Source organism: Triticum dicoccoides, chromosome 7A, assembly GCF_002162155.2.
Source record: "Triticum dicoccoides isolate Atlit2015 ecotype Zavitan chromosome 7A, WEW_v2.0, whole genome shotgun sequence".
NCBI lineage: Eukaryota > Viridiplantae > Streptophyta > Magnoliopsida > Poales > Poaceae > Triticum > Triticum dicoccoides.
This window is the reverse complement of record NC_041392.1, coordinates 383185290-383192608: the sequence shown is the minus strand read 5'-3', so window position 1 is coordinate 383192608 and position 7319 is coordinate 383185290.

Sequence of the window (7319 nt, the reverse complement as noted above, 5' to 3'; positions counted from 1 at the left end):
TAGTATGCCTCTACTTGACTAGCTCGTTGATCCAAGATGGTTACGTTTCCTAGCCATAGAAATGAGTTGTCATTTGATTAACGGGGTCACATCATTAGAAGAATGATGTGATTGACTTGACCCATTCCGTTAGCTTAGTACTTGATTGTTTAGTATGTTGCTATTGCTTTCTTCATGACTTATACATGTTTCTATGACTATGAGATTATGCAACTCCCGTTTACCAGAGGAACACTTTGTGTGCTACCAAACGTCACAACGTAACTGGGTGATTATAAAGGTGCTCTACAGGTGTCTCCAAAGGTATTGTTGAGTTGGTGTATTTCGAGAGGATTTGTCACTCCGATTGTCGGAGAGGTATCTCTAGGCCAACTCGGTAATGCACATCACTATAAGCCTTGCAAGCATTGTAACTAATGAGTTACTTGCGGGATGATGTATTACAGAACGAGTAAAGAGACTTGCTGGTAACGAGATTGAACTAGGTATTGAGATACCTACGATCGAATCTCAGGCAAGTAACATACCGATGACAAAGGGAACAACGTATGTTGTTATGCGGTTTGACCAATAAAGATCTTCGTAGAATATGTGGGAGTCAATATGAGCATCCAGGTTCCGCTATTGGTTATTGACCGGAGACGTGTCTCGGTCATGTCTACATAGTTCTCGAACCCGCAGGGTCCGCACGCTTAAAGTTCGGTGACGATCGGTATTATGAGTTTTTGTGTTTTGATGTACTGAAGGTAGTTCGGAGTCCCGGATATGATCACGGACATGACGAGGAGTTTCGAAATGGTCGAGACGTAAAGATCGATATATTGGACAACTATGTTTGGACACCGCAAAGGTTCCGGAAGGTTTCGGACATATACCGGAGTACCTGGGGGTTACCGGAACCCCCCCCCCCCGAGGGGGGCTTAATGGGCCTACTTGGGCCTTAGTGGAAATAGAGGGCAGCAAGGGAAGTGTGGGGCGCGCCCCCCAAGGCCCAAACCGAATTGGTTTAGGGCAAGGGAGGTCGACCCCCTCTTTCCCTCTCCTCCTCTCCCTTTCCTTCCCCCTCTCCTACTCCTACTAGGAAAGGGAGGAGTCCTACTCCTAGTGGGAGTAGGACTCCCCCTCTTGGCACGCCTCTCCCTGGCCGGCCGCCTCCTCCCCTTGCTCCTTTATACACGGGGGCAGGGGGCACCCCATAGACACAACAATTGATCATTGATCTCTTAGCCGTGTGCGGTGCCCCCCTCCACTATAATCCACCTCGATCATATCGTAGCGGTGCTTAGGCGGAGCCCTGCGTCGGTAGCATCATCATCACCGTCACGACACCGTCGTGCTGACGAAACTCTCCTGTGAAGCTTTGCTTGATTGGAGCTCGCGGGACATCATCGAGTTGAACATGTGCAGAACTCGGAGGTGTCGTGTGTTCGGTACTTAGATCGGTCGGATCATGAAGACGTACGACCACATCAACCGTGTTGTGCTAACGCTTCCACATTCTGTCTATGAGGGTACGTGGACACACTCTCCCTTCTCGTTGCTATGCATCACCATGATCCTGTGTGTGCGTAGGAAAATTTTGAAATTACTATGTTCCCCAACAATCCCATTCCGCGCCTTGATGATATGCTAGATGAACTTAGCGGTGCCACTCTATTTTCCAAAATTGATCTTAAAAGTGGTTACTATCAAATCCGCATACAAGAGGGTGATGAATGGAAAACCTCTTTCAAAACAAAGTTTGGTTTGTATTAGTGGTTAGTCATGCCTATGGGTTTATCGGAAGCACCGGGTACTTTCACGCGTCTTATGAATTATGTGTTTCGCCCTTACATTGGTGAGTTTGTTGTGGTCTACTTTGATGATATATTTGTTTATAGCAAATCTCTTAAAGATCATGTCACCCATGTTTGAATCGTTTTGCAAACTCTTCAAAAAGAGCTTCTCTATTCTAACATGGAAAGTGCCTTTTTGGCGTTCATAAGCTCATTTTCTTGGGTTTTGTTGTTTCCTCTAAGGGTGTTCATGTTGATGACTCTAAGATCCAGGCCATTAAAACTTGGCCACAACCAACCAACTTGCATCAAGTGCATAGCTTCCTCGGTTTAGCTGGTTTCTACCGTAGATTTGTGAAGGACTTTAGCACCATTGCTTCACCTTTGCATGCTTTAAGAAAGAAAAATGCACCTTTTGTTTGGGGACCATCCCAAGATATCGCTTTCAATGAGCTTAAGAATTTGCTTACTCATGCTCCCATGCTTGCTTTACCCGACTTTGACAAACCCTTTGAGATTCATTGTGATGCTAGTGGTAATGGCATAGGAGGTGTGTTAACACAAGAGAAGCGCCCCATAGCTTACTTTACTGAGAAACTTTCTGGAGCACAACTCAATTACGCCATCTATGACAAAGAGTTATATGCTTTAGTATGAGTTTTGCATGAATGGGAACATTATCTTCGCCCTCATGAATTTATCATTCATACCGATCATGAAACGCTTAAATACCTTAAGGGTCAAACCAAGTTGAACAAGCGTCATGCTAAATGGAGTGAATTCATTGAGTCTTTTCCTTATCTAATCACGTACATCAAAGGTAATGAAAATGTTGTGGTGGACGCTCTTTCCCGCATATGCATGCTTGTTACTCAACTTGAATTGGATGTCATTGGCTTTGAGCACATAAAGATTTGTATGCGCATGATACAACTTTTGCTACTCCTTATGCCAAATGTTTGACGCATACATCTTGGGAACGCTATTACATCAAATATGGATATCTTATGAGAGCTAACAGACTTTGCATCCCCGAGTCTTCTCTTTGTTTGTTGCTTTTGTAGGAATCTCATGGAGGAGGACTAATGGGACATTTTGGACGCGACAAGACTTTCTCTACACTCTCCAAGAACTACTATTGGCCCAAGATGTTTCGTGACGTCAACCGCTTCACCAACTGATGCTCTACATGTTGCAAAGCTAAGTCTAAAGCTCAATCCCATGGCCTTTACATGCCTCTCCCAATTCCATATCAACCATGGGAAGATATTAGCATGGATTTTGTACTTGGATTTCCTAGAACTAGAAATGAAAAGGATTCGGTATTTGTTGTTGTGGACCGATTCTCTAAGATGGCACATTTCATTCCTTGCAACAAGATAGACGATGCTTCACATGTTGCCAATCTCTTTTGTAGGGAAATATTGCGTCTACATGGAGTGCCAAAGACGATTGTCTCGGACTGCGACATCAAGTTCCTAAGCTACTTTTGGAAGACCCTATGCGCCAAGCTCAGAATCAAGCTCCTCTTCTCCATGGCGTACCATACACAAACCGACGGCCAAACGGAGGTGACCAACTGCACACTCTTCGCTCTACTTCACGTGCTAATCAAGAAGAACATCAAGGAGTGGGAGGAGTGTCTTCCTATCACCGAGTTCGCCTACAACCGCGCAAGACACTCAACTACCGGTAAGTCCCCCTTCGAGGTCGTCTACGGATTCAACCCATTGTCCCCTTTGGACATTCTCCCTCTACCACTACAAGAGCGCATTAATATGGATGCAAGTGCACGTGTGAACCATCTCAAGAAGATGCATGAAGATACAAGGCACACCATCGAGCGCTAAGTACAATGACTTGCGACCAAGCTCAACATCAACAAGCACCCCATGGTGTTAAACATTGGAGATCTTGTGTGGCTACACCTTCGCAAGGACCGCTTCCCCAATGAACGCAAGTCCAAACTTCGACCATGATCGGATGGACCCTTCAAGGTGCTTGAACGCTACAACAACAACACCTACAAGATTGACATTCCACGCGACAAGTAATCCATGAGCGTCATCTTCAATGTCAAGGATCTCTCGCCCAAGGGAGGGGAGATGATGCAGAGCATCCTTTGGTCATCCCCATGGACCTACCATCGTCTCATCAAGAGCCAAGAGGACCCATGACATGAGCACGAGCTAGAGCTCTCAAGAACGAGGTGACCTCCTTCCTTAGTGATATCACATATGATCCTCTCGAGACATGGCTACTACCTAAGTCCGAGATGTTGTGCATGATTAGGTACCAAGAGGACCCTTCTGAAGATGCACGTGAAGACAGACAAGCCACCAAGTCCATGGATGAAGAGAACCGACGGAAGGAGTCAAGAACAACTACTAGGCCCCAGACATCCAGCCATGACCCCGGACATCCGGCCCCTGGAAGTGTCAACAGTAGCAAGAAGCCAGCGGCCAAGTCTACAGGGCCCGGAAATCCGGCCACCAGCCCGGAAATCCAGACACCCCCAATCCAGAAGGCAGAAAACCGTTCCCACCAGCCCGGACATCCGGCCCCTCCAGCCCGGGCATCCGGCCCTCTGTGAATGCCTAGACATCCGGCCCGATGCCCGGACGTCCGGCCCCATCTGTCTGTGCACAGTAAAGGGCCGAGGCCCATGTACCCTTTCGCTCCCCTAAAATATATATAATCTTCTCCTACCTACGTTTTAGGGTTAGCAAAGTAGTAGCTCATTTAGATATAGAGCTTTGGTCATCCACATCAGATCTACTCCTTGAGAGAGACGGTGGCCCCTCTTCGGAGAAGATCCCTTTGGATTCAAGACCTCCTCGCGGAGAAGACCTGCATCAGGACCTCCTTTGGAGAAGAACCGGTTACTGTGTATCGTCCTTTGTTGATCGTGGATCTTGTATCTCCTCTCGTGTTTCGAGGATCTAGCATATGTGTGATCAATCTTCTTGGTTTTAGTGTTTCTCTCGTGTTTCCCGTCGTGTTTACGCCTGTGATTTCCCTCGGGTTCATCGTGTTCATTGCGGGATCCGCTCCTTTCATGAAAGATCGGCCATCTAGGGTTCCACCCTTCATCATTAGAGCTGTGGCCACAGTCATTTTGTGCGACAGAGTGTGAAGAGAGCAACCCCAGCAAGAAACCATGTTGGCTCGTCCTGGCTATGTATATAGTGGAGCGGTTTCCTGTTCTCTCCATATGAACCTATTTATATTGCGTACAAGCCACTGAAGAAAAAAACTTTATTTATAAATGACACGGCACCGTTCATGCGTGGTTCCGGACCCTCCATTATTTATAAGTGAGTAACTACTACTAGATGCGTCAAATTATCACGGGGGCTGCATCATCTTATAGAAATGAGCTCCACCTTGTCACGTGTGTGGTTGGGGAAGACGCAAAATACGCAAAGAGTGCTACTAGTACCGCGTGCGTGGGTGTGTGCACCTCTTCTCTTCGAGAATGGTTATTAAAAGTATAGCCCACTACTGTACCACACGGTTATTATATATGGGCAAAGAGTATAGGCAGTCATAATGACTAATAAGCCGTCAAATCACGAGGCCCACATTTCTCTATGTTTGACCGAGGAAGCAACCATCATTTCACTCCTCGTTGAATATCCATCCGCTGCTACCTCCGTGAATAAATAAAAATCCGCTTCTACCTCCGTAGCATGGTTAATAATATAGCCATGTTAATCATGACATAGAAATATCATTCACTGATACAAAAGGGCTGGATCTAAGGCTGATGATTTTTTTACTTTGTCTCTTTCTCTTTTTGCCTCATTTACTCATTTTACATAGGAGCACATGTAGAGGATGGCTATTCCTTTCGATGGGACTTCATGGGGTTTAAGACTAAGCAGCTCCGAATTATGCCCGCTGCCCACCACTCTAAATCGTGCCATCTATGATAGGGAGTACTCCCATTGCAACAATAAGGTCCACTAGGTCTAGCACGTCCTGTAAGAAGAGACTGTCACGCAAAACATACATCTTGTTTCCTTCTTCCTCATACAGTACGTACCACTGGTACATACTACTAGTACTACTACTACTCGTTCTCCTATAAACCTTGCGCTTGGCATCTCCAAAATATTAACCTTGCACTTGGCTCCTCGCCTCTTCGGGAATTCGAGCAATAATGGTACTGCAGTATATATCGTTCTGGCTATCTGAGACCGAATGAATTGCTGCACGTCCACCACGTGGGCGAGGGTCGAGCGAGGGTCGAGGGGCGAGGGAGAGTGCCTACTATTACATCCGTTTCAGTATGGACTACATACGGAGCAAAATGAGTGAATCTAGTTCATATTGAAATCTACTAAAGGACATATATTTCAAACAATATGCTAATCTCTCTAACCAAGGTAGGACGAGGAGTAAATGGAGGGAGTAGTAAAATTTTCTCCTCGTCCCGCGAGCCACCGCGCGCGTGGGCGAGGGAGCGGGCGTAAGGCATAGTAAGCAAGCTTCACCTTGTCCTGCGAGCCACCGCACCCGTGGGCAGGGGAGACGGCGTACTAAGCAAGCTTCTCCTCGTTCGGCGAGTTGACGGGACACATCAAAAGTAATACGTACAGAGCATCTTCAGTGTATAGATCCTTGCCTCTAAGGTAGGCCCCACATGGTTTGCCTCTTTTTTAACATAACGCGTCAAGTCGCAATTTGTTTGTTCACCCGTGGTACACAATCCTCCATCAAGTGTACAACCAGTACACGTGTCAAATTACCACGTGGGCTGCCTTTTCGTATAGAAATGAGGTCCACCGTGTACCACACGTGGGTGTGGTTGGGAAAGAGACGGGAGTACGTGCGCCGTGCATGCGCCTCTTCTCTTCATGCATGTTCCCCACCTACGTGGGTGTGTGTGAGAGAGATACAAACATAGAAAGATGGCGTGTGCGTTCGTGAGTCTTTTTTGTTGGGGGTGTGATTTCGTGAATGTATTTGTGGGAATATGTGTCGATGATATCTCAAACAAAAATTTGACACATGCAATGTGTGTGAAATAGAGGCCTACCTATATCATATATAGAGGGGGCAATCCACGAGAAGTGAGGGAGGGGTCATAGATATCGATAGAGTCGAATAAAGGATCAAGTGGGTGGGTGCAAGATCAATGAAGAGAGCCATCAAAATTGTGTGTGTTCAAGTAAAAGATATAGGGAGACTGACCTACCGGAACGTCAGAGGGCACAGGGCAAGTTTGTGTGTGGCAGGGAGACATAACTAGAGCGCTCGATGTATCGGTGTGTGTCGGGGAGGGGGGAGGCAGAGACCTAACTAGAGAGGTAGATCGACTCATATATGTGTTGATGAGGAGAGACCCAGCTATGTCTTGAGGGAGATCAATCGACATCCATACATAAGTGAAGGACGGGAAATAGGTTGGGACAGAGAGAGAGAGGAGAGAAAGAGAGAGACAGAGAGAGAGAGAGAGAGAGAGAGAGAGAGAGAGAGAGGGAGAGAGACGGATAGACTGCTGGATGGGTGATAGAGTTGTTTCTCGAAGATGGTGAG